This window comes from Pteropus medius, unplaced genomic scaffold, assembly GCF_902729225.1.
Source record: "Pteropus medius unplaced genomic scaffold, Ma_sr-lr_union100, whole genome shotgun sequence".
NCBI classification, from domain to species: domain Eukaryota; kingdom Metazoa; phylum Chordata; class Mammalia; order Chiroptera; family Pteropodidae; genus Pteropus; species Pteropus medius.
This window is the reverse complement of record NW_024352785.1, coordinates 19,095,472-19,123,177: the sequence shown is the minus strand read 5'-3', so window position 1 is coordinate 19,123,177 and position 27,706 is coordinate 19,095,472. Positions and strand designations below refer to the sequence as shown.

At 37.2% G+C, this 27,706-nt stretch overlaps 1 protein-coding gene and 1 pseudogene across 1 annotated transcript in view; one reads left to right on the top strand and one right to left on the bottom strand.

The window, feature by feature from the left end:
* Positions 1 to 27,706, bottom strand: part of CCDC192 (coiled-coil domain containing 192) — a 172,780-nt gene that overhangs the window by 70,644 nt on the left and 74,430 nt on the right. The gene's annotated exons all lie outside the window — the stretch shown is intronic.
* On the top strand, positions 19,392 to 19,510 carry LOC120591019 (uncharacterized; annotated as a pseudogene).

Sequence of the window (27,706 nt, the reverse complement as noted above, 5' to 3'; positions counted from 1 at the left end):
TTGAAAGAATGAAGAGGTTTTAGGTAATTGAGATCCTGCTAAATTCAAAGAAGTAAGCTGGATCAATGTCTACCAGCCAACCTGCCTTCGGATAGCACTAGAGTATCTGTACTCAGTCAAATATGCCATTTCGGAGATTAAGGGCTACTGCCACTATGCTCTTTTTGTGTGTGTGTGAGTGTAACCCTGCCCCCTCATTCTTATCCATAAACATTAATCAGGCTTACAATCGAGAAAGAAAGGAGCTACAGTGCAATAAATAAGTTTTTATGTTACTGGCTAAGCATGGCAAAAAAGAAACCCAAGCGTTCAATATCAAGGTCTTCTGAAAAGAAAAATAGTAAGTGCCTGCTAAAGCCAAATCTACTTTTTTGTCTTACAGTCTCAAAGCACACCCTGAGAACAGAGAGAAGTGCATTGTCACACCTAACAGAGCCTGGTACGAAGCTGTTTTCCAGTCCAGTCCTCCCTGGGGGATAGAGAGAGCCCAAAGGGCCAAAGCTGTATATGAAGCAATTTCAGTTTCTCAGCCCCACCTCAACAAGTGTTGGCATCATTGGCAAACAGCCACAAGAAGTGACGTGGGCAGAAGAAAGCAAAAAACAGAAACCAGAGAGGACGGAATATACAGGTGTTGAGAAAGAATTCCCATACCTGACTTGTAAAAGTGTTGCTAAGCTCCTCTAATATGATTATAAAAAACGAGGAGCTTTTTCTCTACAAAAACTTTGTAATTGGTTAGATATTTGGTTTTGGTTTTTGTTGTTGTTGTTGTTTCGTGCCCATCAATCCTTTTGAACTTGACTGAGGCTGCCTTCTGGGAGGAGATTGGCAGCTATTGGCCATCTGTGACTTATCTTGAATCATAAAGCAAAGGCACATGTTTGAGAATGGGAAAATTGTGACTCTGAAGCACCACAGTGCTTAAATCGCTTTGAAGGATTTTCTAGTAGTAAAGAAAATCTAAGTTAATCTTCCTGGTAAATATTGCTCTCCTTCAGAAACTCTGCTTTGCCCTGAAAACCAGGAAATTAAAGGGGATACAGGCTCAGTGAGCATAAAGAGCTGGCCTTAAAACAACTCAACAAATGATAAGGAAATATAAGTAAAGAAAAGGAAAATTATAAGAGAAATGATTCTCATTTAGCATCGGATGGCTTTGGACAGCATACAAGAGAAATTAGAGAAAGCAAAGTGGAAAGTTTTCTGTGATATGTATTATTTTTCCCATGAAATACAATGTTTATAAAAACCGCTGCTTTCTTAATGCAGAGTTGAAACAATTTTACAGCAGGAATTTATAAGTTTAAAGTGAAATAGATCTGATTTCACATAAAGAAGTATGGTGTTAAAAGTAAGAGAGCGAAGGTACGGGTGAATGTTTTGTAAACTGCTGAGAGGAATGCTATTAGTTAATATTGTTACTGCTATTATGATGTTAGGATCTTTATTCTTTACAAGCAGAACTTCTGAGACAGTGGTTCTTGGCAATGAATTGTTGAGCACAGGGCTTTAGAGTAATATCTGTTAGTTAAATATAAGCTGCAATTAAATGAGTAATTTGTCAATCCTTTTTCAGTTGCTTTAATCTGGTATACGTCTGGAAACAAAAGTAGTTTCACAAGAGGCAAGAATCTCAAATCAAGTTTCCCCCTAAGAAATTTAAAGTTTCTAATTAGGTTCATCGCAAGCAATGTTTGACAGTTAATTCGGCTAAGGAGGGTGAAATGCATTTGAAGAAACCACCAGAAATTAAAGCATCAAACTTGACTTCTAGCTCAAGATGTGATTTGCCTTTTTGACTCTTACTTGAAAGGGAAGATTCACTTGAATACTAAACTAATTGGGCAATATAAATTCAAGTGGATAGAAAAAGTTAATAAAGCAGGTGGTGGGAAGTCACAACTATTTAGTACTACCAAGCCGCAGAAGCAGTGCTGTGTAGTCTGCATATGCTGAGACCAACTACTTTTATCCAGAAGCTCAATGATATTTAACGGTTCAGTTGTTATTGCTACCCTAAAAATTCCCTTTTCTTGCTTTTCCTCTTCTCAATTCCTTCTCAGCTATCATTGTAATAAAGAGCAAATTGTATTGTAAAAGAAGACTAAGAGGAGACAGCAAATGCCTCTGAAACTGTGTCTTAGCCTTCAGTTGGATTAACCAAGTTTTTCAAGATGATGTAAGTACAAAGCAAAGAAAAAAGTTGATGTTCAAATAGATTACAAACATACAGTCTTCACTACTATAAATATAATCTAGTGATCAAAACTGAATTACCTTAAAGATTATTTGTCCAAGAGCTACAAGGCCAGGTCACTTCGGGGGGTCTAATTGCAAAGGCATTTGGTAACCCCTCCACAATTTTGTTCTCATTCATGCTTTCTTATCAATGTGTGCTGATGATGCATGTGTGACATTATATCTCCATTACATAATAGTCACAGGGATGTTAAGTATAGCATACGAAATATAGTAGATAACATTGTAATAACTGTCAGGTGGGTACTAGACTTATTGGAGGGAACCATTTCATAAGTTATATAAATATCTGCTATGCTGTACACCTAAAACTAATATAATATTGAATGTCAACTGTAATCGGAAAAAAATTTTAATTAAAAAAAAAAGGTTTATAGTGTAAGTTGCCCCAGTGGTCAAGAATGGAATTACAGGAAAGCTCTAAGGGAGAGACTAAGCTAATGATTGTCAGATTGTAAGATTTTAGCTAAGAAACACAAGGGGTGATTTTGTTACAATATTAGAAACCTGATTATCTTGTCATCAAATGGCCACAGGTTACAACGTCACCAATACTAAATAAAAAGTACATCATAAACCTTTAAAGATGATGCTAGAAATAGCAGTGGTTTACCACACCTGCAAACTTCTGCACTAAAAGTTGTCAGCCCAGTTCCGCGGAGGCAGCTTAGCACTTGGGGAAATGGTCTGAACATTAAGCAGTTTCATTCTTCATACTCAACATTCCAGCTGTAACTTTAGTTAAATTTTTTGTCTTGTCCTTCTCACTATTTAGAGAAGCTGCTTCATTCATGCCATGAAGCCACATTTCGTAGGTGGAGAGACGAGGATATTTGGATTTATATATCATTATTTTCAATAGTCCTTAGAACAAAAATTTAATTTCTGAATCTGATACTGCATGCGAGTTGGGATATGTGCATGCAAGATGAGGTTGCAAAGGTATAACCCAATAAAAGAAGCATTTGTCACTTGTAAATAGCATGCAAAGAGTCAGGGAGGAAAAGGTGTGGTGATGATGTGAATTTTTGCTATGTAGATATTAGCAAGTTTCAGATTGCATATTTTAACAAGTTTAGACAAATGTCCTTGCTACAAAACAAGTCATTAAATTCGAATTGTAACTTGGTTTTGTCAGACTCAGGAATCTGTCTCTTACTTCACTTTCTAGCAAGGTGCTTTCTTTAATTCCCTTAAGAAAGCTAGCAGTAAAAAGATAACACATAAATCTGAACTCCTAAACAGGAATCTTTAGATTGCAAAGTCCTGTCTGGTAGACCTTTAAGCCTGTTCCCATCAACACACCCTTGGTCTCTAAGATATGCAAGGATAACTGGTGGGGAGGGAAACATACCCTACTGGGCTTAAAGCCACTTGGCTCATCTCTCGCTAGTGACTTGTGGTGTCATAGCTTCCCAGAGTCTGAGATTATAAGATTTAGGAATAATCAGATGAGTTATTCATCAGGAATAGGTTGAAGATATCCCAAGTTTGACAAATGATGAGTTACCTGTTCTGGTCTTGACCCAGAAAATCCATAGGAGCCATATTTGATACATTCTGCTTTACACTCAAACTTTTAGGGAATCGTTAGTAATAGTGGAAAAAGCATTCGCCTGACAGGAGGTCACTCAGATCTGGAAATGTCAGGTCACCAGAAATACATCCTTGGGACACCCTAGACTGAATCTGATCCTGCCCCCAAAATAAGAATGAGGCTGACTAAAGCCATTTAAGCTTCTGTGAAACTAAAGCTCAGAAGACGTGTGTGTGACAAATACTTTTCGACAGTCTAAAAGAATGAAGAGATGAAGAAGAAGCTCCCTAATTTTGCCCAAGTATCAGATGTTAAAGTCAAAACTGACTTGTACTTTTCCCAATTTCAATTCTATGGTGACCTATCTAAACTGACACTATCAATTACCTAGTCACAAATGTACTGCACTTGGCTTTTCAATCAGAAGACATTTTTTTTCCTTTTTAATGATGATAAAATATATATCATGAAATTTACCATCATAAACATTTCTAAGTGTTAAGTATGTGTACTTTGATGTGCGACCAATCTCTAGAATTTTTTTTTATCTTGGATAACTGAGACTTTCTACCCATTAAATAACAACTTACCATTTCTCCTCCTTTTAGCCCCTGGAAAACACTCTGTTTCTATAAATCTGACTACTCTGGTACCTCATATAAGTAGAATCAAACAGTATTAGTCTTTTTTTTATTGGCTTTTTCACTTAGCAGAATGTCCTCTAGGTTCATTCAATGGTTAGCATGTGTCAGAATTTCCTTCCTTTTTAAGGCTCAGTAATATTCCATTGTATGTATGTATCACATCTTGTTTGTCCATTCATCCATTCTTGGACACATGGGCTGCTTCTACCTCCTGGCTATTGTGCGGAAGACATTTCCTAAAATAGCGATCATAGTAGTACAACAATTGCAATACTTGCCTTTCCTAGATGAACTGAAACTTTTCATCTTTTAATTTCAAGTTACATTTTCATTTCCAGAAAGGTTTACTTTTCATTTTTATTGTCAGCCAAGTATATTGGTTCCAAATTGGGAAAACATTTAGAAGCTTTCTCATATCTTATTAAATAATTTTAGTAAGATAATTTCTATCACAGACTTCTAAATCAGGCATTCTTTTTATGTCTAGTATAGGGTCTTCCTTCTTTTCTATAAAGAAAAGGTCTACTGTCGATAGGAAATGCAAAACCCTACTGGCAGACAAACAGGCTTGAGGGCATCAAGCAGACATAGCTCAAGAATGCAATAGCCTAAGAAATAGGTAAATTTTGATAGCTATCCAGTGGTTGTTAGAAAAAGAAACACATAGGAGATTATTATCAGACAAGTGAATTCAGTGATGAACCTCTCTCTCTCCTTCATCTGCCCTTTTTAAAACAGGCCTATTAAGGCTTCCCCTCCTGTTCCATAGTTTGACATCTGCACATTGGATCCAACTGAAAAGCTTTTTAAAAAATACATCAGCTCGAGCTTCTCTCCAGTCCTGCTCAATCAGAATTTGAGAGAGTTTGGGTGTGGGACTGGTAATCAGCTTTTAAGCTTTCTGGTTGGTTTTGATGTGCACATCTGCAAAGGTAGACTAGAGGAGTATCTATAGAGAAGAGCTAGGTGCTGGCCACAAAAGCAGTATGAGAGTCCCGTGGACACATGTTTATTTCTATACAGGAGGGCACTTAGGTAGGCATGAGTGTGAGTTGGGGAAGTGCAGACAGCAGCAACTCCAGAAGTTGCAGATGGGGAGGTTTCTGTGACGGTCTGTCAAGAAAATATGTCTGCATTTTTAACACAGATGGCCAATTTCAGCTGCAGAAAGAAAAGACTTAGTGGGAGCAAAGGAATCTTAGGTTTTGGGAATTATGTTATGGTATGGCAATACAGTTAAAGAATTTGTGGAATACTAGGGTGGCTCCATAGTGTAGGGGTTAGCATGTCTGCTTTACACGCAGAAGGTCCTGGGTTCACGTCCCAGGTGGAGCCATGGACCATACCCCAGGTGCACCAGGCCCCCTGAGTGCGCCTGGTGTGCCAGGCCCTGGGTGCAGGCCGCATGTGGGAGGAGATGCTCCACCTTCAGAGATCCAGTTCTTAAGGGGAAATGGCAACATTCATAGGTCAGGGGTGGAAGTGTGGGGCGGGGGAAGAATTAAAGAGGGGAAAAGAAAGAATTTGTGGAATACTCTCTTTCTTAGGGTAAATATGAAGAAATAGTAATCAAAGTGCCAAACTGCACCAGGCCATTCAAAACTCCAGCACTCCCCCATCTCTTACTTGGAGAAGAACATCTCAGTCCTTCTGAACCTTATTTCCCACCCACAACTCCCTAGGAACTCTGCAGGTCACAATAGCTAGGGAAAATTCCCATACCTGTTTTCACACTCATTGCATTGTTCAAAGTTATTTTAATGACTTCATAAGCTTCAAAGAAATCTAGTAGGAAAATTCTAAGTACTGTTCCCAGCTCTGTCAACAACATAGTAATCTGAGGCAAGTGCCTTGATGTTCCTTTTCTCTAATGAAAAATGGAATTTTTGAAAGCACCTCAGGGTTTACATATGAATGAATTAACTCACCCTGATTAAATGCTTTGAGCCTCAAATGTTCAAAGTAACCTAGGTGGAGAACAGAGACAATGAAAAGAATACTTCAAGGAAATCTCCTTTTTAAAGCTTTTTTAAGCTTATTACTTAAAAAGTAATAAGATGTTTTTTAAAAAGTAACTCACACTTTTTAAATATTTTAAATCCCTTCATAATCCCTGTGTGCACTTAACACACACAGCAGAAAATAAAAATAAATGTCATTTTTGTGGCATAAAATATCTCAAAGGTCTTTGCTGTCTAGGCTAATTTTTGTCCATTACAGGGGGGAAATTTTTATGGAACCTCGAAGTACTACAAGGTATTCTAATATGTGAAAAGGAAAACACTTAAGTCATCGGAAAAGGTTTAATATGGAGTATAATTACTAGTCAGTTTTTGATCATTTGTATTGCTTCTGGGTTTTTTTTTTTCTATCTAAAACTGGAGTCACTGTGCATATTTTCAACAAGAGAAAATATGTTTAATTGGTTCTCTATTCTTTTGTCAATCTCTTTATTTTTCAATGGGATTGTTATTACTATCTTCTATGTTAGAGTAAATGGGAAAAAAATCTGTAAATTTGTTAAGGAATTATACTAAAGTGGTATTTCTGTCAACCTGGGGGAGCCAAATGAGTATATCAACAAGGGTTGAACGTTTCTACTGGACTGATCCCAACTTTCCAAGCACATAATCTACTGAAAAACTTTTTAGTCTAAAACTTTTGAGGACATGTTTTTCTGACCAGGTTAAACATTCCAAAGCAGATAAAATTTTAAGAGAGAATCCAGCTCATTAGAGAGAGAGCTGGTTTTCTGAGATTCTTAATAATTTAGTTAAGCTCAACAAACGTTATCTACAGTGTGCCAGCCTCTGAGCCAAATGCTGGGAATACAAAGATAAAGAATAATCCCTTCCTTTTGGAAGCCGTTGTCTTGTGACAAGTGTTTTAAGGCACAGTATGTATAGGGTCCTCTGGGAGCACAAAGGAGGGGCCTTTAGCACTGCCTAGAGGGTCAAAGACTTTCTAGAAGAGATAATGCCTGAGCTGAATCTTGAAACATGAATAGAAGTTAGATAGTTTAGGAAGAAAGGGGTACAGGAATAAGGCCATTTTAGTATGCACAAGACTGAAGTTCATAAACATAGTCTATGTTGGAAACCTCATGAGGTCAAGTTCAAGACATTGAGACAAAAAGCAGGAGGGATAAAGGCTGGATCATGGATGATCTTTTACATAGTTCTAAGAACTTTGGGCTTTATCTTGCAGAGAATGGAAGGATTTTAGGCTTGAACAAATACATGCTATAGGTAGACTACCCTGATAGTATGAGGTGGGTAGAATTTTAAGAAAGAAAGTTGGATACAGAGATTTCAGTTTGAAAAGGATTCGAATGGTTCAAACGAATTGGGTAGTAGTAAGAAGACAAAAATATGTAGTAAGTAAAACTGAATTTGAGCAATTGGCTTGTGTTTGTGGGGTGGTGAGTGGGGCACAGTGGTGAAAAAAAGTATTAAATTTGTAAATGCAGTGATTTTAAAACTTTTATGTATGATTTCTAAACTTTAATGTCTTTGAGAATTACCTAGTGAGTGTTAAAAATGCCAATCCAGATTGTTAAGATGACAGATTTGATTGATTTGGAAAGACATCCTTTTTACTCAAGTCATATGGTAATACAGAAACATATACTACAGACCTAAAAACATACAAAAAAAGCTCCAAGGCAGGAAAGTAAAATATCTGAATATTAAAAATGCAATGAGAACTCAAAGCAAGTCCACAATCTTTAATAAGAGTAGAAATGAAACAGCCTGCAAGGGTATTATGAGAAGATATAAACCTTAGAGTGGGAGCTACAATGGTCAGTTGGAATAAGAGTCAAACCTCTCTGGCCTGTGCATAGTAAGGGACTGAGATAGGGCTGTCCTTCTCCTGTACGTAACCTCGAGTTGGGAAGAGAATTTTCAGTTGAGAAAAATGGCTAAAGACACATCACCCACCAACTCAGAGGTATTGCAAGAATGCAGAAAATGGGTGACAAAGAAGACACCCTGGATAAATTTGAATCTCAAATCCATGTCATGTATGGTGTGTGGTTCTGATTCACATTTATCTTATACAGAAACTATGAGCTAAAAATTATTAAAAAATGGTTTATATGATGAAACATGAAGGCTTCTAGGAGAGGTACGCTTGGAACTGAGTCTTAGGAGCTTCCAAGGAAACAATCCCCAGTGAAGAGAAGCTCATAGACTAAAGTTACAGAAGCACAAAAGTTGACACTGCATTGAGAGCGGATGTATCAGCATACATAGCAAACAGAAGAACTCATATCAATAAAAGGAATCTGAAAGGGTTTTTAAAGTTCAAAAATAACTTTGAAAATCAGATGACAAGAATAAGGCATTATGGATAAAAAAACAAGTATGAAAAATTAAAAAGAATCAAGGAAACATTTTTTTTGTTGTTTATTGGGGTAACATTGGTGAATATAATTATATAATTTTCAGGTGTACATTTAAGGTGTACATAATTTGACATCTATATATTCTATTGTGTGACTACCACTCAGAGTCCAGTTTTCTTCAGCTACCATATATTTGACCCCCTTTACCCTATCTACTTCGCCCCTCCTCCCCCACCCCTTACCCTCTGGTAACCACTAGTCCATGGTGAACACTGTCCATGTCCCTGAGTCTCTATTTGTTTGTCCTGTTCATTTGTCGCTTTTAGGTTTATATTCATTTGTTGCTTTTAGGTTTATATTCCACATATAAGTGATATCATGTGATTTTCAACTTTTTCTGTCTGGTTGTCACAAATGGCAGTATTTCAATTCATCTCTTCTTATGGCTGAGTAATATTCCATTGTATATATGTACCACAGCTTCTTTAGCCAATCATCTATCGTAGGATACTTCGGTTGCTTCCATGTCCTGGCCACGGTGAATAGTGCTGCTATGACCATCGGTGCGCAATTATCTTTTTGGATATGGGTTTTCGAGTCTTTGGGGTAAATATCCAGTACAGGGATTGCTGGATCATATGGTAGACCAATTCTTAGTTTTTTGAGGAACCTCCATACTGTTTTCCATAGTGGCTGTACCAATTTGCAGTCCCACCAGCAGTGTACGAGGGTTCCTTTTTCTCTGCATCCTCTCCAACATTTGCTATTACTTGTTCTGTTGATTATAGCTATTCTAACAGGTGTGAGATAGTATCTCATTGTGGTTTTGATTTGCATTTTCCTAAGAGCTAGTGATGTTGAGCAACTTTTCATATATTTGTTGGCCATTTGTATATCTTCTAGGGAGAAATGTCTGTTCAGGTCCTCTACCCAATTTTTGACTGGATCGTTTGTTTTTTTCTTGTTATTGAGTCATACGAGTTCTTTGCATATTTTGGATATTAGGCTCTAATCAGAGGCTCAAGTAAACATTTGAAAATAAAAACTATAATCATTGAAAAATATATGCGCTAAACTGTAGAATAGAGATAGTAGTCAAGAGACTTAGGACATTGGTAGACAATCTGGGAGAAATCATGAGAACCTAGAGAAATGAAGAGATGGAAAATGTGGAAGAACACTTAAGAGGCGTAGAGTAGGAGGAGAATCTCCAATGTAAGTCTAACATGTTTTCCAGAAAGAAAGAAGAGAGAATGAAGGAGGGGCAATATTTGAGGTAAAAACAGTGGAAAAATTTCCAGAATAAAGGACAACGTAATTCCTCAGTCTTAAAAATTACACTGAGTTCTAGCAAGAAAAGTTTAAAATGAGCACCTTGGTTCTTACTCCTAGAGAGTCTAATTCACCAAATAGTCATTACCATGAGTATTTACAACCATCACTATCTTGTGGCACACCTATAACCCATTCTTGGAACATACAGTACTCTGGCACTCCAGTTGGTAAATGGTAAGATAGAGCAATGGTTAGATAAACATATGGGCTCAAGGTAAGTCATTCTTAAACAGGAGCTTTGTGGTCATATTCAAATGCTGACAGGAAGGATCTAGTTGAGGTGTGTGTGTGGGTGAATGGGGGTTTAAATATACAAGAAAGAAAGAAATAGTTGATGTTCTAAGATTCTTGAGATAATGGGAGAGAATTGGATCCAAAGCTAGGTGAGGGTTGGCTCAGAAGTAGGTACATCTGTATCTATGGAGGTAGGAAGGTGAAGGGTCCTGTCTGATAACATTTCTAGAATAAGTCTTTGCTCTAAATGATAGAGGTATCAGCATCAAGGCAGTCCCTATCATAACCTCTGCTCAGGATTTCTATGTGTAAGCCACTGAGACCAATTTAAATACAGAAAGAATTTACTGCTGAGAAACTTAGAGAATCAGGCTGGGAAACAGGCTGGACACAAGGGAATGCAATGCAGTAGCCAGGACAATAGACCCACCCTAGGACAGAACTAGTCTCAAGTCACAAGCAGCCCAGCTGCACTGTGACACTGGGTGCTGGACGCTTCCCACAGCTCCTATTACCCTTGCCTCTGCTGCTTTGGAAACTGGAATTTGCTGCTGCCCCAAGGGATTCTCCATACATCTCTTGAGCATCTCCAATTCTCAATTCACAGTCCAGGGAATGAACATTTGATCGGTCTTTCACTCTGGCTGCAAGGGAGGCTAGAAAGTGATCTGGCTTGCTTGGTTTATATGGTGGGCTCTGCTTCTCTTAAAGACCTGTGTAATAGAGAATTCCCCCATCATAGGTAAGGAGTTTGTAATTCTGGGCAGCTAAAATTGTCCACCAAGATTGCTGCTGCCTCCCATGGAGCACCTTTGTGGGAATTAGTAAAAGATGCCCCATGTAGGTAAATGGAACTTTGTGCATGAGCTTCTGGAGTACTTTTGAAACAATTTTAAGTACCCTTTCCTCCAGGTGGATCCTTTCCTGAGTCAAAAGGTTCAGCTAGGGAAGCAGAATGTAGCTGGATATTAGTTCCCATTTGCCCCTCAGATGAGTGTTCTTGTTCACCGTATAAGCTACCCAACTATATGCAATGTTCCTGATGGCTCTGCACCTGCCAAAGATAAGGAGGTTAAATGTAATCATGAACTACATGCACAGAAGTGGCAGATTTGGGCGGCAGCTCTGATCTCAAAGGCTGTCACCCATAAGGCCTTTATTTTACAACTGGCTATAAAGTCATAAACTATTGGTTCACAGTCAATTGGCAGATCTTATCAGAAGAGGCAGATAAACTCCCTTTTTTTCATTTGTTATTGCTGTTTTCCAGGTCCTGATCTGAGTAAAGTATGATAAATTCAAGTGACCTTATTTTGACTCAAGATTTGAAGGGTCTTATTGGGATTTTCTGAGTCCCGTCTTGAGAGATTCTTCTTCACGAGGAATTTTTCTTAGCCTAGAAAATTCTTAGTCATCATTTTTGATTCAGTCTAGGAAACAGAACAGGTTTTAGGAAAATGTATTACTGAGAAGTCGAAGATTCCTTTCCTCTCCCTTCACACTTTGTATCTCTCCCTACCTCTTGTGGGTCTGTGTGTCTTTAACCCAAGTCAGGTATAAATGAATCATTTAGTGACATTTTGACTTTCACAACTTGTAGAAGCCTAAGGCCAAAAAGGATGAATCTCTAATGATAGAATTTAGGTACTAGTAGGTAGTAGAGAAAAATTCTCTTGGGGACAAAGAAATCATCAGCACATCTCAGGAAAGCCAGCTTTTCTATATTCTGGGATTGCTGAGGCTGCCTATCTATCTTCCAGAAATTCTCTAGAACAGAAATGATCCAGGGCTGGCTGGACCTAGATCAGAGTGTGCCCCTGGCAATGGGCCAGATGCAGTCAGCAACCAGCCCTGTGGGTTAAGGGCTATGGCTGCTGGGCTGGGAGTGCCATAGTGGTGGAACTGTAGGTGAAAATTATGGCTATATTATGAGGGCTCACTACAACAATCTATATTTATTAATTTCAACTAAATTTAAGATAACAGGTAGATAAATACTAACGTTTATACAGAAGCTTTTATCTCAGGGTAGTTGGTACATTGCTCCTATTGTATGTTGTGTCTTCCATGTAAGATATATATAACTAGAGTTATTCTAATTTAAAAAATAGATACTGCCTTCCTTCCCAGAATGAACTAAGTGTCTCTGAAGTAATAATGAGAGTTGACACTTATTCAGTGTTTTTTCTATGTCCGGTACGGTTCTAAGCACTTTACTTATATGTATTAACTCATAAGAGCCTCATAAGAATTCTACATGGTAGCGACTCTTATTAGCATCCTCATTTTGCAGTTGATGAGACTGAGGCACAGAAGATTGGCCAAGGTGAGTGGCAGAGTTTAGGTTAGAGGTCATGCCTATTAAATGCAGAGATGGGTTTTCATCTCAGAATGTTGGCTCCAGGTCTGGGCTTTTAATTGCTGTGCCATATTGGGTCCAAGAAGGAAAGCAACCCAGGCTTTCCAAGAAGAGAAAATGAAGGCTAGAGGGAGTAAGTTCAGATATTGTACAGCCAAATGGCATGAAGTAAATGTGGGCCCAGAAAAGTATGAAAATGGAATCAGACTGAGGGAACTAAGGAAGTTGGACAGTGGCTGAATTCTTCTATAGTCCATCTGCTGTGACATTGTCATGACCCTCAGAACGAAGAGACTGAAAGTGTGTGACCACGTTGAAGGTTTACTACGGGACAATTCCAGGAGGACACAGGAATGTTTCCTAGACCGTAACCACAGGAAAGAACCAGGTTCATGCTCAGAAGCAGCAAAGACAAGAAAAGAGCAGTCACTCAATAGTTTGGCCATCAAATATGTAGAAAAAGAAAATCAACTCAAAATAGAAAAGAACAAAAGAAAATTATTCTTTTACAGTGGAGTTATTAAAGGAAGACTAATTACAGTGGATATATGTTTTCTTCCTAAGTTCAAATCCCTGAGTTCTGTTCCAGTCAGGTTAAAAATAAGATACAATCGAAAAGGTCAGATCTCCTTAAGTTCTTGTTACATCCTATGATTTGATCCTCCAGTGATGCTGTTAGAGATGTCAGCCTCAGGTCTTAATGAACCTCACAGTAGAAGCTCCAAAATTTCTAGATGAGAGGATCTGGGGCCAATAATCCAGATGGAAGGGTGTGGCCAGGGCACTGGTATAGGCCTGCTCTTGCATAGAAAGCACACTGTTGAAGGTTAGTTCATGTTTTTATTATAGGTGGCTTGGGCTATGAGGGAGCCACCCTTTGCTGCTACCACTGATATGCATACTGCAAAAGGAATGTCTTTAGTCTCTCAACCACTTCCTTCAAACCTTCTCAAACATAGTCAGCACGTATGTGTTAATGCATGTTGCCTGAAGACAAATCCTGTTTCACATTTCCTGACCAGACATTCCAAATCTTCTTGCTGCAGCAGATAGCTTGTTCACTTGAACGCTTAATGGGCCTTTTCTTCATTTTCTTTCAAAAACACAAACCACATTGTCCAGAAGAAGAGAATTCTTGGCATATAACCAAAATGAACAAGATTTATTTACTGAAACACCTACTCATTCCCATTAGAATCCCACTCCTGTCTGAATCTCAACTTCTAATGGAAAAATAAAGGGGCAGGGGAGCAACTGAGGAGTTAGGAACGAGCAGGCCCGCAAAAGAAACAAACTCTTAAACACCAATCAAACTTGAATTTAAAAATGTGAAGGATGTTAAATTTCCTTTCACAAAGGTTATACCAACTTACAATCTCACAAGGTTTTTAATAGTGCCTACCTCTGAACGTATCCTGCTTTTTAAATCAAACTTTTACATTTTGCCAACCAGAAAGGTGCAAAATGACATCTTACTTATAGTTATTTTAATCTAATTACGAAGAAAGTCAGACATCTTATCTATTTATATTTTATGTCCATTATTATACTAGGTTTAAATATTTGTTTGAAATTGCCATTTTCCCTTAATCTCATTTCACTAATATTGTTCTATAGCTTTTAAAAATAGTGGGAGGTTTTGTGAGAAATACCATCAGTAGCAAAAATGTAACTGAGTAGTCTCTACATAAATTTCAAGTGAAGCAGCTCATCGAAAGATGAGTTCATAATAGAGGAAAATGTGAAGAATAATTATGACTTCATCAGATGTGCCAGGAGGTATAAATCTCCTAAACAGAGAAAGCCTGTGTGAAAAAAAGCATAGAATTATGAAAATATGGATAAATAAATGAGTGGCAAAATTACAAAGTAGAAAAAGATAAAAGCCAAAACATAGCAAGGGATTTGATTATGCAAGTTCTTAAAGACCACACTAAGTAAATTTATTCTGTAGAAAATAATGGGTCATATCTATATTCAGTGGATGGGCATTTGGAAATAACACTGGACCAGTGTGGGTAAATTTTGGGTGAGGGAACTTAAATATAGGACCAATGTAATAATCAAGTTGAGAAATGATAAAGGCCTGCACGGAGCCGGGCTGTGGAATGTTCTGTGGGAAAAATATTAATTATACTTTTTTCAAGACAGAATTGACAGGGTATGGGAACCAACTAGACCTAGAAATGGGGATGAGGGAGGAGTCATTGCCGCTCCCCCACCTTTTTTTTTTTTTTTTTCTTTGTTGATTAGGTGGATGGAAACATCTTTAACTGAACTAGGGAACAAAAAGAAAAATCAGATATTTTTTAGCGGGGACAGGGGTATGTGAGGTGAGAAGCTGTGTAAAATAAGTCCAATTTTACTTTAAGTTACCTATAGGGGAAGAGTCAGTTTGTTTAATGTATTCATTCATTCAATAAATATTATTGAATGATTAGTTGTCCAGGTCCTGTTCTAGGTTCTGGAGATACTGATGTAGGAAAGACAAAGTCTTGACCTTTACAGAGGTTTTATTTTAGTGAAAGTAGCTAGAATAATAATTTCAGAGGCACAAGAAGTATATTTTACTTCCTAGGTACATCGAGGTCCATGGAAGTCTTTAATACAGTTAATATGGATAGCACATATATGTCCCTCTTTACTTAGCGTAATTTTTGTATATTAAAATGTTATGAAGATTTACAGTTTTCTTTTATGACATACTGTAGTTTCTGTTTATCCATTTGAATTCAAGGTTTTGCTCAGCAGTGACACTCTTATTTATTACAAAGTCACATAGGAAACTTGGAAATACATTATAACAGTTTGTTTGGTTACATAGTCTTCAGAAAACTCAGTGATTAAACATAACCTCCCTAAGCCTCTGTTTCCTTATTTGCTAACTAAGGAGGTTGTGTAAATGATCTCAGATGCCACCTCCCTGGGCTAAGTCAAGTCTATCCAGTGTGGTCTCCTTGTCCTGTCACTTCAACTCTCTTTTCAATATCATTCTCAGTTTTCTTCCATCATCTTGCTGTGTCTAACTCCCCCCTCCCCCTGCCATTGTTTCCCTTGATTCTTGTTCCTCTGGGACCAGCACTAGTGCTGCTGAGTTCTGTGGGAGAAAACCTCACAATCTTGCATTTTAATGATACCATGTAGTCTTGCTTTCCAGTCTCAACTGAGTTCCCAAAATGACCTCGCAATTCTTCTGAGCCTCTCTTTCAGCTTGCTCTTATTTTCGACAGTGGCCAGGTCAGGCCCTCATTACTACTGACCAGTCTCCTAAACTAATTAATTTCCTCTTACCCTCCATGGATAACCTTGCTCATCTACTACACAGAGGGAAAAAACAAAAAAACAAAAACTCACTTGGGTAAACAACTCACACAGGAGCCCCCTCGAACTCAGGCCCCAAAGTCCGCATGGTTACTTGCCTTGGCCTCCATCCTTTCATCCTCACCTTGCATCACAGTGGAAGAGGAGCCCTCCACCTGCATGTGGCTTAATTCTCCTTATTGCCCTTACACACTGTGGATCGCATCTCTTCCTGCCTTCACGAGGACTTTTCCCTTCTCAACATCCTTTCTCCTGTATCTTCAAAATGTCCCTGTCTAGGTTCATTCTGAACAGCTGTAAATATGCATAAGACTTTTGTTTCTTAAAAACAAATAACAAATGAACCACCTTATTCATCCCACATATCGCTCTACCACCCTCTATTTTCTTTCAAAACCAAACTTCTTGGAAGAGTTGCCACTGTCGCTATTTCTACTTGTCATCTCCCACTCACCCTTCAGCTCTCTCCAGAATGGCTCCAGTCTCCACGACTGATCCGAAGGTGGCAAGTAAATGAAAATATGTTTAACCAATTGAATAAAATTCCAGGTAACTTTCAGGTTTTAACTAAGTTGTAAGATTCTAAGTTTTTTCCATATGAAGCATATGATATTGGTCTTCCTTGGGGAAAACTTACATTAGGTAAGTCATCCTAAATACTTGACTACAATCTTTTGATCTAAAGCATTTCTCCTCTCAGAACTGATTATTTAATAGAATTTGGAGGGGAAAAGAACTGCTCTCCTTTAATAGACCGGAATTTGACTGAAAAATGATTCCGTTCCATACCTAGTATTTTGGAGATGGAATTAAACTATGGATAGCTGAATTAGCTTTCAACCTCAAGCATTCCCTCCCCAGTAGAAGTCACTGCCTGTCATAGATATGCCTATGGCACTCTATGGGGCACTCTTATTTTTGACATTATTTTTCACTAAAAAAAAAAACAAGGATAAAATATGTAGGTAAATAGGAAGAGCTTTCCAGTCATATATACAATGACATAGGTCTGCTTATGTAGCGGGACCCTGACTGCAATTTTTCTTATGGTCTGCATGTGAACATCATACATCCTTGAGGAATAACATACTGGACACACCAAGAACTCCTACACATGTCACATAGTGTCTTTGGATAATAACAACTATTTCTTAAAATGAAAACTCCATCTTTCCTGCTTTGCTTGGACAGCGGTATTCATTTGTTTTATTCCAAATGTGGCCTTTTCAAGTCAGTCCAGCTCCCTCTTATTATCTTGGATTTATTTATCTTTCACACTTGACCCTTCTTAAGAATGGAGGAAAGCAGTGGAATCTTGCTGTCTTCAAAGAACCACAAAGAGAAGGGTGGCACCCTTTGGCTTAAAAATAATAAACAAATAACAAAAGCCGATACCCTGTGAAATGATGGCACAAGGCCTTATGTGGCCACAAATCTTATTTCCTCCTGTCTTCCCCGGGCTACTTGGTATTTCAGGGGCACTTGCTGATGGTATCAGCTGCCAGAATATTGCTGGCACCACATGGTACAAAACAACAAAGGGCGCTGTTGGCCAAGCAGCCCGGCAGGCTGCCACCATGAATGCACAAAGAGCAGCCACACCATTCACATCCTGCTGTGTCCCCAAAACATCTCACTTGTCTGTCACACAACCTTTCCTTCCCAACCTTTGTCTCTGTGAGAGGGAAACCCAGTCTAGCACTGGGTGTCAAAGATCCGCTGGATCACTCGGAGTGATCTGGGGAGGCACAGATACCCTCACAAGGCAGGGTGAGCATTCCAAAGAAAACCTGCTTAAATTAAATCACCCTCTTAATCTGGCTGGGACTAGGACTTCATTATATTCAAGGCGCAGATTGTTTGTTTTTGACATTTTACTTTGTAGCCTGTCAAATCCGTTCCTGAAAACTGTTTGATTCATCACAATATCTTTTAATTAAGTTGTCTCTAAACCCCCACTACTCCATTAAAAAGTTCAAGCTACTTTGAAAATGAGACTTTGGGGCACACAGGGATAAAATGATTATACTAGTGGCTTCGGGTATAAAATTTCACTGTTAGAAATATAATCGCTGCCCACTGCAGGATCTGTCAAAGTACATATTCAATTACTAATAGCCCACCAGAGTTTTCTTAGGAATAGGATGCCAAAGAACAGGGCAGGGAGAAAGATACAGCATGGGGATGTACAGGCAAAGAAGTATAAACTGGGGAACTCTTAAAAAGAGATTATGTTGTTTATTTCAAATTCTTAAAAAATAGGGCTAGGTCCAACAGAAAATTAAAATTCATAAAAATAGCCAGTCTATGTAATGACTGTAACCCTGGGATGTGCACTTTTCTAATGTACTAATGATAAAGGAGATGAAAACAGTCATGCCAGAATATGATTATGCATTTGTACATGCTATTTTTTCCCCTTCTTACATCACATAGAATGTCACCAAACCCAGTGGCATAAAGAAAAGAAGAAAGAAAGAAATCGCCCACACAAAGCTTGCAGCCCTTGGGGTGGCATCTGATAGTGTACTTCCTGCTATTCACTAGGCCCTAGACATGTACGTACCCCTGGCTAAGTCAAGAGATATTATTTGCATAATTCTGTGTAAATCATAATAAAATCATTGGGGAAAAAAATGTAAGACACCAAAAATTGAAAGAATCTTTCTTGGCAGAGCCACCATCCAAGAAATAGAGGCGATAAAGCAGAGAGAATGTACTGTCACAGATGCCATAAAACTCAGATTCCTTGTGTATGGGAAGCATGTCCAGGAAAAGCTGCTCCTACAGGCCCAGTACAGTGGGTGTAATATATGACAGCTCGTTTCTATTTTCAGCCCTTGTGACTCTTCCCTCATCTGGAGGATAAGGGGATTAGCCAGGTTGCACTGAAGCTCTCACACTCACAGCTCCGAGTTTCAAAATTCTAGGATAATCTCCTGAGACGATCTGTAGAGTTAAAATCTGTTGCCTGCTTCTAGACCAGTTAGCTTGCAAATGCATAGCATTCACTACATTTTAAAATTTGAACGAATCGTCAATATTTAAAAATTAAAATATATTACAGAAAATTATGGAAACAGAACTGGGTACATCATTTTGAGAATCCATTGCAAAATGAAAATGCAGACACTGTTCAAAAATTATTAAGAATTTCATGACAGTGACAGCAGAGCATTAAAGCAAATATGGGCCCTTCTAAGTGCAGGCCTGCTGTGACTGCATGGGTTGCATGCCCACGAAGCCAGCATCAGCCGAAAATTAAGAGGGGCTGCCAAGCAGGCCCATGTTTCTCAGATAGCAATCAATGAGAGCTGAGTGGCGGCTGCTCCTTTAGAATGAAGCATGGTAGTCTACAGCCATGCCACCCTGAACATACCTGATCTCGTCTGCTCTCTGAAGCTAAGCAGGGTTGGGCCTGATTAGTACTTGGATAGGAGACTACCTAGGAATACTAGGTGCTGTAGGCATTTAAAAAAATAAAATAAAAAATAAAAAATAAATAAAATGAAGCATGGTCACCACAGCCTCTTTCACTCCCTTTACTTCCTACACTGAGGCCACATGTCAGTCAACATTCATCATTGCACTTGCTCGATTGATTTTTTTTTTCACCCTGAATTCACTGAGCTTATTTATACCACCTGCCTGACCCCTATAGAAATATGAATTTGTGCCCTCTGATCCCAAAGTTAAAACTGCCCATCTGAAGACATGTTTATTGATCACCCATTGGAGGCACCGACCTGCTATAAGGCTTTTACTGATCATTGAGAGTGGTAGTCGCCCACCCATAGGTTGGAGAACTCTTTTTGTTCTAAGACAGTGCAATCAAGGAAGGAGGGTGAGCATATGTTAAAGCAGCTCAGCATGACCCACAGAGGCTTCCCTCTTCCATGACTGCAATGTGCTTTCCTCCTCCGGGGGAATTACACCGAATAATGCAAGACTGGAAGATGGACGAAGCCTCTTTCACTCTAGGATTCGAAAAAAGTCTGTCATTTTATGAAAACTTGAAAAATTCTGTGCTAAAAACTAAAACAAAACACAAAATTGGCAAACACAAATGCTCATTTAGAAAAGCAGTCTCTTAAGTCAACACCCATGCAAAGTGTTGAATATCATTCATTCCCTTTGACCCTATCTGATGTGCTCTGATGAAGCTTTCTCCTAAAGATAAGACTTGGCGCTCTTTGAGAATTTGGAGGATAAATCTGAAGGGCTTAGGTCTTCCTGAATGGTAATATATTCCAAAATCATGTACTTTGTTCTCCTGAGCTTCAAAATTTACCATCAGTTTGAAGTTCATTATAGACTCTACTGTAGCTGTTCTGTACTCTGAAATGGATTGGCCTGCTAAGAGCACCTAAACGCTGAAAGAATATCTTTCTGTTGATAGTTCCTTTTCCTTTTGTTTGACCTCGTTGCAATTCCTGCAATTTCCATTTTCTGGACCATTTCCAGGCCGGATCTTGTTTCTATACAAGATCTGTTCTATACAAAGCCTGAAAAGGTTCAATGGTCAGGGTTCTGGCTGACTCATTCTGCCAGATTTTTCCCGTTTTGTCAGTATTCTTTATTTCATTTCCTAGCTGTCGCTGTTGCCAGCACTTTTGCACTCATCTAACTTAAGCACCCACGTGGTAACTATTGGTAAGTGCTTTATACATGAGTAAATAAAACCGTAATGCATTTATCCTTTAAGTGACCAATATGATGAAATACACTGTTTTTTAATGCTTTTAATAACATTTTCTCTTTCATTATTATTGCCCTTAAGCAAGATAATTATGAATACTTTATGTTCGGTCACAATAGCTCCTTTTAAAAAAAGTGCTTGAAGAAGAGCATTAATTTCCTAGAGCCTGTCGCAGCTCAAGAAAAGCGAAATAATTTAACAAAATATATATTTTAGCATGTCTCCAGTTTTGTGTTTATCTTTATTTGGTTTTACTGCAATTTATGCTTACTGTTATAGGCATGTAAACTGCAATTATTCCTACATAATTGTTTGGAAAGTCCTTAAGAAAAGAGACTATGAATGTGTTTTTTCCTTGCAGTTTCATCAGTACTACACCATGCAGGGTACTCTGTAGCCTGTTACTCAACAGATACTGGAAATGAATGAGATAATTTGATAACTGTAATACTTAAACCACTCAACTTCAAATTTTCTTCCTCTTCCTCTTTTTCTCTCCTCAACCTTCAACATTTAACTTCTTACCCAGTTATTTGAGAATTTCAAGTTGTAGGACTCCATGTAATATTGCTTTCGAAAACAATGGCTCTATTTTCTGCTTGTGGTTACCACACCTATTCAAGCAAAGGTGAGGCACTCTGGCTTCAGGTCTCCATGACCGGAATTGGCCTTCGCTAATGCTCAACCACCTTTACCCTTTTTCCACATCAATCTACCTGCCATCCTCTGGCCTCTCAAACTAAAATCTCTGCCTTCGCCCTTAGATTTTGTCTCAGCCTCCTTAGGTGAGTCTGCCAAAATGGCTCACGATTGTTAAGCATCGATTAAATGTCATGGACTGTCTCAAGAAATTTATGTATTTTATTCAAAATAATAAGCTTCACAAAAGCTTATGAAGTAGGTGCAAATATTATCATATTTCATTGATTCTCTGACACTTTTATTTCACATTTCTGAAATAGTAATGCGATTTAAAATGGAGTATTGGCAACACTTAGAAAAACCTTATTGGCATATAAACTGATGGTGTATGCATATTAAAATCCATGAAATCTTAGATTTGATGAAATATAATGTTCCCATTCAATTGACAAGGAATCACAAGCTCAGAGAAGTTAAGCTAATGCCATGAGACCATACAGTCTCATTCCAGAGCTCAATTTCTTGACCTCTACCTTGCAACTTGGGAAAGTGATCCTCATTACTTTTCTTTTTTCCATAGTTTCCTTTTCATCATCATATTTAAATGTACCATTTCAATGATTATTTTCATTTTGTGATTTAAAAACAAACATGGATTCATTGTAAAAGTCTTTAAAGCAGAAAATTTAAAGAAGAAATGTAAATCAACTTGCATTTTACTAAGATTCTACTGTTGCCAACATTTTGGTATATTTCTTCCTGGCTTTTTTCCCTTGTACACGTTCGCATATATTTATAGCATTGGTAACATACCAGTGATTCAGTTTGCATCCCTCTCTTTCATTTATTATATAGTGGGCATCTTCGATGTTATTACAAGTTCTATGAGTACAAGACTTCGAATGGCTATCTAACTTACCATCATAGAGTTGTGCTGTTATTGAACATTTAGATTATTGTAAAGTTTTCACTGTAGGTACATGCAGTGGACTGCCTTCTTATTGCCTTAAGGTTCCAAGGACTGTTTATTTTTCTTTTTAAGTTATCATGTTCACCTCAGCTGCTCAGTAGAATGAAAACAGTATGTGCCTTCAATATAGAAGAAGATCTGTGAGTGTGAGGTGTCTGGAAAATCCAGAGCTTAAGTGAGAAACATTTCCGTATAGAGAACAACAGCGGTTTTCTCTGGAGCTGCTACTTGGCATTGTTCAGCCTCTTTGGGAGGGGATTTTACCTTCCCTAGAGAAGTCCTAGACAATCAATATATTCAAGGCTGAGTTATGATAGCAATAGAGCCTTTGCTCCATGCCAGTTATGGTCACATTGCTGAGGTGGAGGCTACAAACTGGACACTGGGCAGTGTGTATGGACATTGCAGACCAGGAAATCTGATCTAAACATTTTTAGGGCTTTTCATTTTCTTAGTCTCACTTTTCTTTTAACCTCTTCTCAGTACTGACAAGAGAGGAAAAGTCAGCAAATAATCATCATAGCAGAGCTTAGTCTTTAAAAAGGGGCACAGTGAACTAGAGAAAGGGAGATTTAAGAGATCCTGCGGGATGACTGCACATTCCTGACAGCGCTCCACTAGTGCCCAGAAAGACATTCTGTACATAGTCCCACCTTTAGAAAATAACCACTATATTGTGGCTTTTATTTCCTGAGTACATTCATGTTTACTATTGAGATTAAAATGTGTCTTGAAAATTAATGTCTCCTGAAGACTAAGGGATATTTTCTCAGTATCCCCAGTTAAAAGTCTTCAGTAACATCTTTTCATTTTCAACTGAACAACTTAGAACTCTCTAAGTATCCATATCTTTCTCTAATTGAAACTAAAGCACCCCATTACCTCCATTTTGTCTTCGATACTTGCTACATGTCAATAATATGTGTGACACTGTCCTAGGCACTCTAGTACAAATATCGCTTTCACAGCGGCTATCAACTGAGGCTAAGTTTGAGAGTATATTAGAGATCAGGGAGATGAAGCAAAAGAGTGAATGTGGGAATGAGAGTCAGATGGATAACATATATTTGTATAACTAAGGCTTTCTACAGTTCACATTTCAGAAACTTCAGTATGGATTCTGGCCTAATTTTTATTATTCGGTATCAAATAATGAATGTTTTGAGACTAATGGGTGCCATTTTTCAGGTTGGTCTCATACATAGCTAAAGGATAATCCCTGTGCACAAAGGACTTACATTCTAATAAAGGGAGAGAGATTTCTCTGGAATCACCATAACCCAAGTTATCATCTGAAAGGCCGATAAGAGAGATCCAGCATTCATGGGAAGAAAAAATTGTGAAACTTGACTGTGAAAGTTGATTAAGAATTTAACTCTAGAAATTTGGCAAAAGGAACATGATGAGAAAAGACTCCAAAAGGGAAAATATCAGAGAGAATTTGGGAATCTTTGCAAATTCTGGGTGGACTCCTTGAATGATATAGAATGCTTCCTGATGTGTGTATGAGACCAATTATTTAATGTTTAATTTCGTAAATTACCACTTATTTGAGAATCCCTCTGAATTTCTTGTGGAATGACATGAGGTATATGCATACCTAATACATACTATAGGACCAAATAGAAAGAACTAAGCTTGACCTTTTAAAAAAATACTATATTAGCTTAAAGAGAATTTAAAGGATTGATCATCATTTTTATCTCTTCTCTCAAGTTGCAGATGCTTTCTGAGACAGTTGGTAGACTTTGGCTGAAGAGAAAGAAATATTTTGGAACTATGTAGTTTTTAATTTTTCATATAAAGTTTACCAATAATTTAAAACTGCTTTTCTCTGCTCTGTGAAAGAAAAATATACACTGTCTCCTTTAGGCTAGTGGAGTCCCTAACACCATATTTACCCCCACTTTATTATTATGCAATCACATTTTCTTCACTCATTAGATGCTAATGTTATTATTATAGGTTCAAGACACTCACAGTTGTTTTACTTCATTGGAGACTTAAGCAATTGGCAGGTGACCCTCAGGGATGGTCTCGTTTGGCTCTGCTCAGGAGAGCTAGTTGTTTGCACAAAACAGTTGCTCCCCTTTAAAAAATTATCCTGGTGGTGATTTTGGACTGTGTGTCAATTTAAAATCCTTGCCTGAAAAGACACTATGATTATAGCTTGTTGGAGTATAAAACAAATTTGTATGATTTATAAAGTTTGTTTAAGTACTGTAACAAGCGATATTAAAGTTTCACTTTTTGTGACTATGATTTCCATTTTCTTGACTTTGTCTCTAATTTTCTCTTAATTTTGGATGCATAGTAAAATATGGGTAAGTATTTTGGTATGTGATAGAAATGTTCAAGATCTCTAGAGATCTTGGTTAGAAATTAAGATTTTTCCTGAGAGACAAAAATGCTACTTAATTGTCTTTATATGGCTTATTCTAACACGATTATGGCTAACTGCAGTGATTTGACCTTGCATACCTAGGAAACTGCCTTTTTATTAATAGGTTTATTAATTCTAAGAGCACAAACAACAGGTCATCTGCAAGAAAGTACTAATTTCAAGCACTGGAACTCTCAGAAGGTCTATAGATATAGAGCTTTGCTTTGGAAAAGAAAAAACAATTAAGCATATTCTTCTACCTAAACAGTCAATCGAGCAATATGAAGCAATTGCTATATGTAAGTAGGAGTAGTAACATGCGTAAGCAGAGTACACAGAAGATAATGATCCTGCCCTCAAGAAGTTTACTATTTTATATTTATAATATAGTATAAAAAGAGACCAGAAAAAGTAAATAAAAATTGAAATCATTATATACTTATTGAGCACCTAATGTGCCCACTAGTCTATGTTATGGCAGTGAATTAGAAGCTTAAATAATTTTGAAAGTGATGACCACTTAAAACAATTCTAACGAAATAATATTTTAATAAAACAATTCAGATAATAAAAGTACTAGAAGTATATAGTATGTGCTGTGGGAGAACTAATTAGCTAATTATCTGCTATCAACCCATCAATGTGAGAGAAGGAAGCAAAACTGTGAAATGAGAAGAAAGGACATAAGAGAATGTTAACACTTGAATTTTGCTCTTAGCCATATTTTGTGAGTAAGAACTACACAGGGGACAACCAAAGAATAAGATTATCTCTCAAAAATATGGACAAGCCTTTTTAATGTGGTCCTAATTAAAAATTTCCCTCAAATCTATCAGCCTGCAGAATAACCCTTTTCTTTGGCTAAGTTGAGAATAATTGCTTTAAAAGGCTGGATATTATGGTTTCTATTTCAACAAGCAGGAGGTTTAAGTCCCAAGAGGGCCCATAGTAGCTTGAGGCTTGGGCAGGACCTGCTAGCAACTGAAGACGACACATATGTTCCCCAAGATAATTCAGAGATGCCCAGGCTCAGAACCAGCTACTTACTGCTTTGAATTCTTTAGTGATTCCTTCGGATTTAAGATTTGTTATTCTATTTTGTTCTATTGATTCTTTTACATATACTTTTACTATAGACATGTTTATGCCTTTATTATATGTTTTTTAAAAAATTTACATTAATATTATGATACTATCTATATATCATATATATACACATACTTTCTCTATGCTAACATATATATGACCATATAGCGTGATTGGCAAACAGCAGCATGATCTGTTGGTATGTATGATATGATGATAATTGCATGTGATATTATCAGTAGCTGTGTGGGTAGGTATTCTATTGCATAACATGTATATTGACAGCTACATGTTGTTGTTATGATAATGATATGATATTGGTATGATATGATATTTGTGCCGTAGCTTGTGTGATGATGATTATCCCTTGTATGTAGCTGTATGACGTATTGATACAGCAATATGACCTGACCCCATTATATAGAAGATATATTGACTCAATTATGTTATGATATTATTGTAATGGCAGCGCAACAACTTTTCAGTATGAAAAATGTTAGCACCATGTTGATATATATAATATTTCTCTACATTATACTCCTTGGCATCCCATATTTTATAACTTAACACCCAGCAGACTGTAATATCAGACACATGAAATAATATCAGCGTGGGTGACATGTACAGCATGGGTATATGGACTCGGTGCTCAAACTCATGACTCTCGTATGTCAGCCAACAATGAATCAATGATATTCCAGCATATGTGTACTTTCCATATGATAGTATGGCGCATTTTTTTTCTGCTGCCGCATACTTTGCTATATTATTATTATATTATATAATATAATATTATATTATATTATATTATAATAATATTATATATATAAAATAATATTATATATATATAATATTATATATATAATATATATATAATATATATTAGTATAATATATATGTGTGTATATATATGATATATAGATAGTATCATAATATTAATGTAAATTTTTTAAAAAACATATAATAAAGGCATAAACATAAGGCATAATATATATATATTACATATATATAATATATATATATATAATATATATATATATTAGACTTCAGTGATTTTCCTGGTGCAAGAGTTTCTTCCGGGAATCTACCCAGAAATGAAATTGTAAGGATATAGAACTAGTGCATTTTCATCTGTATTTGGTCTTACCTGATGGCTCTAAAGTGAAGGTACCAACGTAAACTCTTCCCAGCATTTTGTGAGACTTCCTGTATCTCTCCTCTTTAGTATTTGATGCTTTTTATATTTTATCTAAACAGATGAGTATGAAATTATACCTTATTATATTAATTTCTGTTTTTCTGATTACTAGTGAGATTAAAGATGTTTTCATATATGTATTGGCCATGCAGTTTTACTTTAAGTTTACTTTTTCATACCTTTGTTTATTGACTTCTAGGAGTTCATATATTGCCAGGCTTGCTAGGTGAGTTTGCTGAAAACAGTGCATTAAGAGATACTAATTATGATTTCCATAGGTTGCCAAACTATGTCTTTAAGCTATCATTTCACATTCTGTATTTAAATAAATTAAAATTTTTACTTTTCCATAAGAATTTTTTAGAATCATAGGGATAGGAGGAAACGGTGCCCATTTTCTGTTGCATCTAAATTCTTTAGAGTTGTTCTTACCCTCTTGCCTGTGAATTTGAGGCAAATGGGTTTTATGGGTTTGGATTGTGACCCGCCCCTCAAAATCCATAAGTTGAAATCCTAACCCTCAGTATCTCAGAATGTGACCTCATTGTAGTTAGGGATAAGGTCTTTAATGAGGTAATTAACTTAAAACGAGATCTTTAGAGTGGACCCTAACCTGATATGACTGGTGTCCTTATAAGAAGAAAGTGCACTCATGAAAAGGAAAGACCACAAGATGACAGAGAAAGAA